The following is a 13118-nucleotide window of genomic DNA, read 5'->3' as shown; positions in this document are numbered from 1 at the left end:
TAAATGGGGGGGTTTAATTGGGGCGAGGGTTATAATGGGGGGGAGATGGTAAGGGGTTATTGGGGGTGGTTTACATGGGGGGGGTTATAATGGGGGGTTATAATGGGGGTAGGGGGTTATAATGGGGGATAAGGGGGGGGAGGAGACAGTAAGAGGGGTTTATAATGGGAGGGTGGTTATATGGGGGGTATAATGGGGGGCTTATAATGGATGGGTTTATAATGGCGGGGGGAGACGTAAGCGGGGTTATAATGGGGGGGGTAAAATGGGGGGTTATAATGGGGGGTTAATAATGGGGGGTAAAATGGGGGGTAAGATGGGGGAGGGGTATAAGGGGGGGAGGACGGTTAAGGGGGGCGTTATAATGGAGGGGGGGTTATAATGGGAGAGGGACGATTAATGAGGTGGTGGGTTAAATGGGGGGCGTATAAGTGGGCGGGGTTATAATGGGAGGGCCGGTATAAATTGGGGGGTTCTAATGTGGGGGGTTAAATGGGGGGTAGACGTAAGGGGGTGGGGGGGGAGGTTTATAATGGGGGGGGTATAAATGGGGGGGGTTTATAATAGCTGGGGTTATAATGGGGGGGTCTACAAATAAGGGGCGGGGTATAAATGGGGGGGCTTATAAGCGGGGGGGGTTTATCAATGGGGGGAGATGGTAAGGCTTGTAATGGGGGGGGCTATAATGGGGGGGTGTATAATGGGGGGGTTATAATCGGGGGGTTTAAATGGGGGGGTGTTGGAGGGGGTTATGGGGGGTTTAATGGTGGGTTTATAATGGGGGAGACCAGTAAGGCGAGGGGGTTATAATGGGGGGGGTTATGGGGGGGGGATTATAATGGGGGGGTGGGGGTATAAATGGGGGGGGTTAAGCTGGGGAGGGATGGGGCGTTATATGGGGGGGTTATAATGGGAGGTAATAAATGCGGGGTTTATAAGGGGAGGTTTATAATGGGGGGGGGAGATGTAAGGGGGGTTATAATGGGGGTATATAATTGGGGGGGAGACAGTAAGGGGTGTAATGGGGGTATAATGCGGGGGGGCAGGGAGAGGGGGTTAAATGGGGGGGTATAAGTGGGGGGTTATAAATGGGGAGGGGGAGACGGTAAGGGGGGTTGTAATGGGGGGGGTTTATAATGGGGGGGGAGATCGGTAAGGGGGGGGGTTAGTAATGGGGGGGTTATAATGGGGCAGGGGTTTATTATGGGGGGAGACGGTTAAAGGGTTATAATGGGGGTATAATGGGGGGGGGAGACGGTAAGGGCTTAAATGGGGGGGGGTAATAATGGGTGGGAGACGTAAGGGCTTAAATGGGGGCATATAATTGGGGGGGAGACGGTAAGGGTTCAAATGGTGGGGGTATAATGGGGGGTTAATAATGGGGGGGGTTATAATGGGGGGGAGCGGAACGGTAACGGGGTTAAATGGGGGGGTGGTAATGGGGGGTTTTATAATGGGGGCGGGAGACGTAAGGGGTTGTAATGGGGGCGGGGGATTATAAGGGAGGGGGTTTATAATGGGGGGGGTGACGGTAAGGGTTATAATGGGGGTGGGTTATAATATAAGGGGGGGTTATAATGGGGAGTTATAATGGGGGGGGGGATGGTAAGGGGTTAAATGGGGGGTGTAATATAAATGGGGGCGTTTATAAGGGAGGGGTGTAAATGGGGGGTGTTTATAATGGGGGAGGGTTATAATGGGGGGGAGATGGTAAGGGTTATTGGGCGTGGTTACATGGGGCGGGGTTATATGAGGGGGGGGTTTTATAATGGGGGGTGGGGTTATAATGGGGGTGGTCAATGGGGGGGTATAAGGGGGGGGAGGAGACCAGTAAGAGGGGGTGATAATGGGAGGGTGGTCTATAATTGGGGGGGTTATAATGGGGGAGGGGGGTTATAATGGGGGGGATATAATGGGGGAGGTTTATAATGGGGGGGGGCGGAGACGGTTAAGGGGGGTTATAATGGGGGGGGGCTATAAATGGTGTTAGGGAGACGTAGGGGGGCTATAATGGAGGTGGGAGACGGTAAGGGGTTATAATGAGGGGGGGTTAAATGGGGGGGGGTTATTAAATGGGAGGGGTTTATTAAGGGGGGGAGACGGTATTAAGGGGTTAAATGGGGGGTATAATATAAATGGGGGGGAGATGGTAAGGGTTAAAATGGGCTGGGGTATAATATAAATGGGGGGAGACCGTAAGGGGTTATTTAAATGGGGGGGTTAAATTGGGGGGAGACGGTACGGGTTAAATGGTTGGGGTATAATGGGCGGGTTATAATGGGGGAGATGGTAAGGGGTTAAATGGGGGGGGGTTTAATGAGGGGGGACGGTAAGGGGTTGTAATGGGGGGGGTATAATGGAGGGGGGTTTATAATGGGGGGGGAGACGGGTAAGGGGTTAATGGGGGGGGTTATTAATGGGGGGGGGTTAAAATGGGGGGGAGAGGAGACGGTAAGTGGGGGTATAATTATAAATGGGGGGTTAAATGGCGGGGGGGGAGACCGTAGGGGGGGGAGGGAGGTTGTTTTATTTAAAAATGCGGGGAGGGGTTATAATGGGGGGGGTAAATGGGCAGGGTATAAGGGGGGGGAGGAGACGATAAGCGGGGGGTTATAATGGGAGGGGGGTTATAATGGGGCGGTTATAAATGGGGGGGTTATTAAGTGGTTGGAGGGTATATGGGGGGGAGGGGAGACTGGTTAAGGGGGGGTTATAATGGGGGGAGAGGAGACGGTGGGGGGGGGTTTAAATGGTGGGGGGTTATAATGGGGCTGGTTATAAATATAAATGGAGGGAGGGTTAAATGGGTGGGGGAGACGGTAAGGGGTTAAATGTGGGGGGGTTATAATGGGGGGGGTTATAATGGGGGAGGTTATATGGGGGGAGGGGAGACGGTAAGGGGGGGTTATAATGGGGGGAGAGGAGACGGTGGGGGCGTTTAATGCGGGGGGGAGAGGAGCGGTGGGGGGCGCGTTAAATGGGAGGGGTTATAATGGGGGGTATAAATGGGGGCGGTTATAAAATGGTGGGGGCTATAAACGAGGGGGGGTATAATGCAGGGCGTATAATGAGGGGACGTATAAATGGGGGGGGTATAAATGACGGGAGGCAGTGGGTAGAAGGGTGGGGGGTGGCAATGGGGGGGGGTGTAGCAATGCATGGGGCAATGGGAAGGGTAGGGGGGGTCAATGGGGGGGGCACTCGGTGCCAAAAAATTGGGATGGGGGTATTAACCCCTTTTAAACCCACCCCCCCCCCTTAATAGGCCTGGCCCGGCCCAGCACCTGATAGGGTTGAGGGGAAACCCCACAGGCCCGTTATCATGATGATGAGAACACCAAGCGCCACAAGCGTCAGCGTGCCTATGAGCCCCCCGAGTACGACATCCCATAATGACCCCATAGCTGACCCCATAATACCCCATAATTAACCCAACATCCCATAATAACCCCATAGTGACACCATAATAAACCCAACATTCCCATAATTAACCCCATAATAACCCATAACACCCAACATCCCAATATAACCCATAATGACCCATAAATGACCCATAATACCCATATAATTATTGTACCCCATGAATGACCCCCATAAGAACCCAGACATCCGATAATAACCGCATAATAACCCATAATAACCCAACATCCCATAATAACCCATAATAACCCCAAATAACCCATAATAACCCTGTATCCCATAATAACCCCATAATAACCCATAATAACCCCACTTAATAACCCCATAATAACCCAATATAATCCCATAAGTAACCCCACTACATAACCCATAAGTAACCCCTATAATGACCCAAACATCCCATATAACCCCATAATAACCCATAATAAACCCATAATAACCCCGTTAATAACCCCTATATCCCATCAATAACCCCATAATAACCCCACTAATAACCCCATTAATAACCCCATAATAACCCCATAATAACCCAAGGCATCCCTAATTAACCCCATAATAACCCATTGTACCCCTTAATAACCCCATAATAACCCAACATCCCATAATAACCCCATAATAACCCCATAATAACCAATATATCCCATAATAACCCCATAATAACCCCATAATAACCCCATAATGACCCAACTCCATAATAACCCATAATAACCCCATAATAAACCCCGTAATAACCCCTATATCCATAATAACCCCAAATAACGCCCATAAATAACCCATAATAACCCAATAATAACCCCCATAATAACCAGATCCCATAATAACCCATAATAACCCCATTGTACCCCTTAATAAACCCCATTAATAACGCCAACATCCCATAATAACCCCATAAATAACCCCATAATAAACCCATAATAAACCCCATTATAACCGCCACCCATAATAACCCCATAATAACCCCATAATAACCCCATAATAACCCATAATAACCCATAATAACCCAACATCCCATAATAACCCCATAGTGACCCTATAATGACCCATAATAACCCATAATAACCCATAATAACCCCATAATAACCCAACATCCCATAATAACCCCATAATAACCCAACATCCCATAATAACCCCATAGTACCCCATAATAACCCAACATCCCATAATAACCCCATAGTGACCCCATAATGACCCCATAATACCCCATAATAACCTCATAATGACCCAACATCCCATAATAACCCCATAGTGACCCCATAATAACCCCATAATAACCCATAATAACCCCATAATAACCCAACATCCCATAATAACGCCATAATAACCCCATAATAACCCAACATCCCATAATAACCCCATTATAACCCCATAATAACCCAACATCCCATAATAACCCCATAATAACCCCATAATAACCCCATAATGACCCCATAATAATCTGTTGTACCCCATAATAACCCCATAATGACCCAACATCCCATAATAACCCCATAACAACCCCATAATAACCCAACATCCCATAATAACCCCATAATAAACCCATAATAACCCCATAATAACCCAACATCCCATAATAACCCCATAGTACCCCATAATAACCCAACATCCCATAATAACCCCATAATAACCCCATAATGACCCCATAATAACCCCATAATAACCCAACATCCCATAATAACCCCATAGTGACCCATTGTACCCCCTAATAACCCCGTAATACCCCCTTAATATCCCCTATTAATCTCTAATATCCCCTATTACCCCCTTAATAGCCCCTAATGTGCCCTTCATAGTTCCTATTAACCCCTAATAAACCCTATTAAACCCTAATAAACCCTATTAACCCCTAATATACCCTATTGACCCCTAATATACCCTATTAACCCCTAATATACCCTATTAAACCCTAATAAACCCTATTAAACCCTAATAAAACCTATTAACCCCTAATATACCCTATTGACCCCTAATAAACCGTATTAACCCCTAATGTACCCTATTAACCCCTAATATACCCTATTAACCCCTAATACACCCTATTAACTCCAATATACCCTATTAACCCCTAATAAACCCTATTAATCCCTAATATACCCTATTAACCCCTAATATCCCCCTTCTATCCCCTTAATAGATCCTATTAAATCCTAATAGGTCCTAATACTCCCTTAATAGTCCCTATTAACCCCTAATAAACCCTATTAATCCCTAATACCCCCTTTTGGGGCAGGTTTTGGGGTGTGGGGGGGGGTTTAATGGGGTCCTGAGGTTGGTTATGGGGCTGGTGCGCCCCCCGCCTTCATTATTGAACCCCCCCCCCCCCTTAAATGGGGCTCTTATTGGGGGTCCTGGTTTATATGGGGTTGGGGGGGGGTCTTATGGGGTCCTGAGGTTGGTTATGGGGCTGCCCCCCCCCTCATTATTGACCCCCCCCCATTAAATGGGTTCTTATTGGCGGGTTCCTGGGGATCTATGTGGGTGGGGGGGGTTCTTATGGGGCCGAGGTTGGTTATGGGGCTGCCCCCCCCCCCTCATATCGCCCCCCCCCCCGATTAATGGCTTCTTATTGGGGTCCTGGGGTCTATATGGGGTTGGGGGTCTAGGGGTCCTGAGGTTGGTTATGGGGCTGCCCCCCCCCAATTATCCCCCCCCCCCCTCCACTTTAAATGGGCTCTTATTGGGGGTCCTGGGATATATGGGGGTGGATCAAGGGGGTCCTTATGGGTCTATTGAATGGGGGGGGGGGGGTTTGGGTGGCGGGGTCTTGATGGGGTCCTGAGGTTGGGTATGTGGGTTGGCGGCCCCCCCCTCATTATTAAACCCCCCCCCCCTGTTAAATGGGCTCTTATTGAGGGTCTCTGGGTATATTTGGGGTGGGGGGATCAAGGGGTTCCTTATGTGTCTATTGGAATTGGGGGGGGTTTTGAGTGGGGGGGTCTGTATGGGGTCCTGAGGTTGGTATGGCTGCCCCCCCCCTCATTATTGGACACCCCCCCCCCTTAAATGGGCTCTTATTTGGGGGTCCTGGGTGGATTATTTGTGGGGGGGGGCTATATATGAGGGGGGGGTCCAAGGGGTTTCCTTATGGGTCTATTAAATTGGAGGGGGGGTGGGGTTGGGGGTCTTAGTGGGGTTCCTGAGGGTGGTTATGGGGTCTGCGCCGCCCCCCTCCGTAATATGCGCCCCCCCCCCAAGTTTAGGTGGGCGTCCGACTGTACCACGGTTGCTGTACAACTTCATGTGTAACAGCAGCTGTGTGGGGGGCATGAACCGCAGACCCATCCTCACCATCATCACGTTGGAGGGACCAGGGTGAGACCCCCCCAATGTTAGATTACGCAACACCCCCCCCCTACATTTAATACCTACCGCCCGCCACCCAACCTTAAGACCCCCCGCCCAATTTAAACCGACCCCCGCCCCCATTATAGCCTACCCCCCCCACCCCAACCTTAAGACCCCCCCCAATTTAATACCGGAGCCCCCCCCCAATTTAATACCTACCGCCCCCCTCCAAAGCCTTTAAGACGCGCCCCCCAGATTTAATACCCCCCGCCATAACTGTCAGGACCGCGCCCCCAATGTTAACACCCCCCCCCCCCCGAACCTCTATCCCGACCCCAAAGACCTGAAGCCCCCCGCGCCAATTTATCCCCCAAACCCCAGTCACCCCCACAATCAGGAACCGCCAATTGAATAACCTACCCCTCCCGCAACCTTAAGACCCGCCCCCCATAATACTCTACCCCCACCAACCTTAAGACCCCCCCCCAATTTAATACCTACCCCCCAACCTTAAGACCCCCCCCCAGATTTATACCCCCCCCCCCAAGCCTCGTATCCCACCCCAAACCTGAAAGCCCCCCCCCCCAGACCTTAAGACCCCCCCCAATTTAATACCCCACCTCCCCCACAACTTCAGGACCCCCCCACAATTTTAAATAACCTACCCCCCCAAACCTGAAGACCCCCCCCATTTATAACCCCCCCCCAACGTCATATTCCCACCCCAAACCGTGAAGCCCCCCCCCTATTAATAATACCCCCTGCACCACAACTGCAGGAACCCCTGCCCCAATTTAATACCTACCCCGCCCCAACCTTAAGGACCCCCCCAATGTTAACCCCCCCCCCACAACCTCATATCCCACCCCAAACCTGAGAACCCCCCCCCAAACTGAAGACCACCCCCCCCAGAGTTAATACCCCCCCACCGCACCAACTTTCAGGACCCCCCCCCCAATTTAAATCACCCCCCAAATATTAAGACCCCCCAATTTAATACCCCCCCCCCAACCTCGGTATCCCCACCCACAAACCTGAACCCCCCCCCCCAGACCTTAAGACCCCCCCACCAATTTAATACCCCCCCCCCAAACGTCGAGGAAAGACCCCCCCCAATGTTAATATCCCCCCCACCCAATATTAGACCCCCCCCAATTAATACCTCCCGCCCAACCTGGTTCCCACCCCAAACGCTGAATTCCCCCCCCCCCCAACCTTAAGACCCCCCCCAATTTGAAGCCCCGCCCCCAACAACCTCAGTAGCCCACCCGCAAACCTGACCCCCCCCGCCGCCCACAGTACTTCAGGGACCCCGCCGTGCCCCAATTTGGAAATAGCCTACCCCCCCCCCCAACCTTAAGGATCCCCCCCGCCCAAGTTCAATTAGCCCCCCCCAACCTGAAGCGCCGGGCCCAGCCAATTTAGGACGCCCCTCCAACGCTTAAGACGCCCCCCCAAGTTAATACCCCCCCGGCCAACTTCAGGAGACCCCCCCCCCGAACTAAGTAGGCGACCCCCCCAATCCTTAAGAGCCCCCCCGCCAAGTTTGAGATACCTACCCCCCCAAGCCTTAAGACCGCCCCGCGGCTAGAGGTGTGGGAATAACCCCCCCCCCCAACCTTGTTATCCCAGCCCCAGAACGCTGGAACCTCCCCCCCTATTAATACCCCCCCCCGCACAACTTCAGGACCCCCCCCCGAAAATTGAATACCCCCCCCCAAAACTTAAGACCCCCCCCAATGATTGACCCACCCCCCCCAACCTTGAATGGAGCCCCCCCCCTATTTAAATACCTACTCCCCCATCAACCTAGGACCCCCCGCCCAATTAGATACGATACCCCCCCCAACGCTTAGAGAGCTCCCCCCCAATTTGAATAACCCGGACCCCCCCCAACCTTAAGACCCCCCCCCAATTAATAACAGCCGCCGCCTAGACCTCATAGTGCCCACCGCGCAAAGCCTGAAACCCCCCCCCGCACAACCTAAGACCGGCGCCCCCAATTTAGATACCCACCCCCCCAACCTTAGAGGGACCCCCCCGCCAATTGTAGATACGCTAGCCCCCCAAACCTTGAAGACTCCGGGCCCCCCAGATGTGTAATACCGTGACCCCCCCCACCTTGGAGACCCCCCCCAGATTAAGTAGAGCCCGCCCACGAACTGTGCAGACTCCCGGCCGGAAGTTTGAATACCTACCCCGCCCAACCTTAAGACCCCCCCCCCGCGAATTTAGGATTACCCCCCCACAACCTTAAGGATCCCCCCCGGGCGGCGAATTATAACCGCCCCCCGACAGACCTTAAGACCCCCCCTGCCAATTTAATACCTACCCCCCCACCTTGAAGACCCCCCCAATTTAACACGCCCCCCCCGAACCTGCAAGCGAAGGGGGGGGTGGGGGCTGTTTTAAGGGGGTCTTTTAGGGTTCCTATGGCCTTTATGGCCCCCATGTTAGATGGTATTGGGGTGGAGGGGGGTCAGTGCTGGCCCCCCCCCATTAATTAACCCCATGTTAATTGGGGGGGTCCAGGGGAGGGTATGTCGATGGTGGGGGGGGGGGGCTGCTGTGGGGTAAGGGTGGGGTCTTTTAGGGGTTCCTAGACCTTTATACCCCTATTAGTGGTATTGTGGAGGGGGGGGGTCCAGTGCTGGGCCCCCCCCTAAGAACCCTGGATGTTGAATTGTAGGTGGGGGTCGATGGAGGGGTCTTCTAATACCCGGGTGGGGTGCGGGGCGGGTTTTGAAGGGGTCTTGTGGAGGGTTCCTATGGCCTTTATGCCCCATTAGTGTATGGTTTTTGAGGGGGGTCGAGTGCTTGCCCCCCCCCCGATTAATTACCCCATAGGAATTGGGGGGGGTCGCCCAGGGGGGTGTCCTTTGGGGTGGGGGGCTGTTTTTAAGGGGTTTGGGGGTTCCTATGGCCTTTATGCCCCCATTAGTGGTATTGGGGTGGAGGGGGGGGTCAGTGCTTGCCGCCCGCCCCATTTAATTTACCCCATCGTCTAATGGGGGGGGGGCATAGCGGGTCGCTCAATACCTCGGGGGGGGGCTGCTTTTAAGGGTCTTTTAGGGTTCCTATGGCCTTTAAGCCGCCTTTATGGGTATAGGGTGTGGGGGGGGTCAGTGCTTGCCCCCCCCCATTAGATTAAACACCCAGGTGGTGTAATTGGGCGTCTCAGGGGGGCAGCTTTTAGGGTCGGCCGTTGGCTTCGAGGTCCGTGTCTGCCGCCTGCCCAGGAGGGACAGGAAAGATCGAGGAGGGAGAACGTCGGGGAAAAGGGGCGGAGCCGGGGCGGGGGCTAGAGAGGTGAGGGCGGGGCTTGGGGCAAAGGGCGGGGTAAGAGAGGTGAGGGCGGGGCTTGGCGGCTTAGGGGCGGGGCTAAGAAGGTGGGGGCGGGGTTTGGGCTGTAATGGGGCGGGGAAGAGAGTGTAAGGGGCGGGGAACTAAGGGCAGAGGGGTGGGGCTAAGAGAGGTAAGGGCGGGGCTAAGAGAAGTAGGGGTGGGGCTTAGAGCAAGGGGGCGGGGCTAAGCATAAAGGGCGGGGCTTAGGGAAGGGGGCGGGGTCAAGAACGGTGAGGGCGGGGGCTTAGGGGCAAAGGTCGGCGCGGTTAGGGCAAGGGGGGCGGGGCTCAAGAGGTGAGGCGGGGCTTAGAAAAAAGGGGGCGGGGCTAGAGAGGTTAGAGGCGGGGCGTTGGGGCTAGGGCGGGGCCGAAGAAGAGGTGCAGGGGCGGTGGCTAAGGGGCAAAGGGGGCGGGCTAAGAGAGTAAGGGGCGGCGGCTAAACCGAAAGGGCGGGCTAAGAGAGGTAAGGGGGGCTTAGGCAAAAAGGGCGGGGCTAAGAGAAGGTAAGGCGGGGCTTAGAAAAAGGGGCGGCTAAGAGAGGTGAGGGGCGGGCTTAGGGCAAAGGGGCGGCGGAGCTAAGAGCAGGTAAGGGCGGGGCTAGAAAAAGAAGGGGCGGGGCTAAGAGAGGGTGATGGGGGCGGGGTTTATTGCAGAAGGGGGCGGGGCTAAGAGAGGTAAGGGCGCTGGGCTAAGAGTAAGGGGCGTGGGCTTGGGGCTGAAGGGGGCGGGGCTAAGGAAGATAGGGGCGGGCTTAGGAATCAGAAGGAGGCTGGGCGGAAGCAGGGGGCGTGGTGGGGCGTACGGCCTAAAAGGGGCGGGCTTAGAGTAAAAGGGGGTGGGGGCTTGGACCAATGGGTGGGACTATGCCCTAAAAAGGGCGGGGCTTGGGGAAAGGGGCGGGCTAAGGCCTAAGGGCGGGCTAAGAGGAGGTAAAGGGGCGGAGGCTGTAGGAGGCCAAGGCGGGGCGGCCGCTAAGCCTAAAAGAGCAGTGCTGTGTAGGGGAAAGGGAGGGGCTTGTATGAGGGGCGGGGCTTGGAATGCCAGTGTGGGGCAGGCTAAGAGGGGTAAGGGGGGGCTTGTGTTAAGATGAGGCGTGTGCTTAGAGAAAATGGGGGCGGGGGCTAAGCCGTAAAGGGGGTGGGCTGAGAGGTGTGGGCGGGGGCTTAGTGCAAAAGGGGGCGTGGCTAAGCCTAGAGGGGCGTTGGGCTTAGGGAAAGGGGGGGTGTGGCTGTAGACTAGAAGGGGGCGGGGCTGAGGTAGGGGCGGGGCTGTTAGCGTAATGAAGTGCGCAGGATAGACCAATGGGGGGAGAGGCTATAAGGTCGGCTGGGGCTTTAGGCGCAAAGGGGTGGGGCTAAGGGGAGGTAAGGTGCGGGCTATTAGCAAATGGGGCGGGGCTTTAGTGAGCAGGGGGCTGGCTTAGGGGCAAAGGGGCGGGGCCTAAGTGAAGTAGGGCGGGGCTTTTAGCAAATGGGGGCGGGGCTAAGTAGCGCATTGGGTATCCTCCCTCCAGCCCCCCTCCCCTTTAAAAGAAATGAAAGGACCCCCCCCCCTTTATTCCTTGGGATCTCACCCCTTGCCCCCCCCCCCCCCCAGCTTTGTCAGGGCTCCCAAAAGTGAAGCCGCCGGGACCCCCAAGAAGCGGGTGCTGAAAACCCGGATAATGCAGATCTTCCGAATCTACCTGCAGGTGGGGTTGGGACCCTATGGGGGGGGGGGGTCTTTTGGGAGGGGGGTCCTATGTCTTGGCGCTCGTTGGGGGCCCTATGGGGATCCCATATAATCTCATCCCATATAATCTCATGCCATCCCATAATACCCCCATATCCATCCATGATACCCCATAATACCACACAATACCCCCTGCTGCCCCATAATACCACACAATACCCCCATCACACCCTATATCCATCCTATATTACCCAATAATATTCTATACTACCCCATAATACCCCCATAACACCCCTTAATACCCTTTAATACCTAGATATCCATCCCATAGTACCCCATATTATTCCATATTACCCCAATATTACCCATTAATACCCCATTAATACCCCAGGCTCGCAGTAAGTATGAGATGCTGAAGGAAATCAATGACCCCATATTACCCCCATAATACCCCAATAATACCCCATATCACCCCATAATATCAATTAATACCCCATCAATGACCCCATATTACCCCAATATCACCCCATATTACCCTATATCTCCCCATATATTCCCATAATACCCCATAATACCCATTAATACCAATACCCCATTAATACCCTATATTACCCCAGGTCCGCGGTCGCCGTCGCTATGAGATGCTGAAGGAGATCAATGACCCCATATTACCCCATATCACCCCATAATACCCCATATTACCCCATATCCATCCATAATACCTCAGATTAACCCACATTACCCCATAATACCCCATTAATACCCTATATTACCCAATAATACCCCATATCACCCCATATTACCCTATATCTCCCCATATATTCCCATAATACCCCATTAACACCCCATAATACCCATTAATACCCCATTAATACCCTATATTACCCCAGGTCCGCGGTCGCCGTCGCTATGAGATGCTGAAGGAGATCAATGATGCCATAATACCCCCATAATACCCATATCCATCCCATAATACCCCATATTACCCATTATTACCCCATATATTCCCATAATACCCCATTAATACCCATTAATACCCTATATTACCCTATATTACCCCAGGTCCATGGTCGCCGTCGCTATGAGATGCTGAAGGAGATCAATGACGCCCTGCAATTGGCTGAGGGGGGGGCGGCACCGAGGCCGTGAGTTAATGGGGGGAGTTTGGGTCATTATATGGGGGGGTGGGGTAATAAGGGGGGGGAGTCTTAATTGGGGGGGTCATTTATTATGGCGGAGGTTTGGGTCGTTAGGGGGGTCTTTAATTGGGGGGGGTCATTAGTATGGGGGGTTGGGAGGTCGTTAAGTGGGGGAGTTCTTTTAATGGGGGTCATTATATTGTGGGGGGGTTGGGGGCGTTGGGGGGTTCATTAAGGGTCATATATTGGGGGGTTGGGGATT

At 53.5% G+C, this 13118-nt stretch overlaps 1 long non-coding RNA gene across 1 annotated transcript in view; it reads left to right on the top strand.

The window, feature by feature from the left end:
* Positions 1-11725: 11725 nt before the first annotated feature.
* Positions 11726-13118, top strand: part of LOC107307729 — a 3610-nt gene continuing 2217 nt past the window's right edge. The window contains exons 1-2 of the long non-coding RNA XR_001552493.2: positions 11726-11736; positions 12780-12862. This is a non-coding gene — a long non-coding RNA (uncharacterized LOC107307729). The remainder of the gene's footprint in view (positions 11737-12779; positions 12863-13118) is intronic.

Source organism: Coturnix japonica, unplaced genomic scaffold, assembly GCF_001577835.2.
Source record: "Coturnix japonica isolate 7356 unplaced genomic scaffold, Coturnix japonica 2.1 chrUnrandom817, whole genome shotgun sequence".
NCBI classification, from domain to species: Eukaryota; Metazoa; Chordata; class Aves; order Galliformes; family Phasianidae; genus Coturnix; species Coturnix japonica.
Note: the sequence above shows the minus strand (reverse complement) of the source record. Positions and strands in the feature narration are given on the sequence as shown.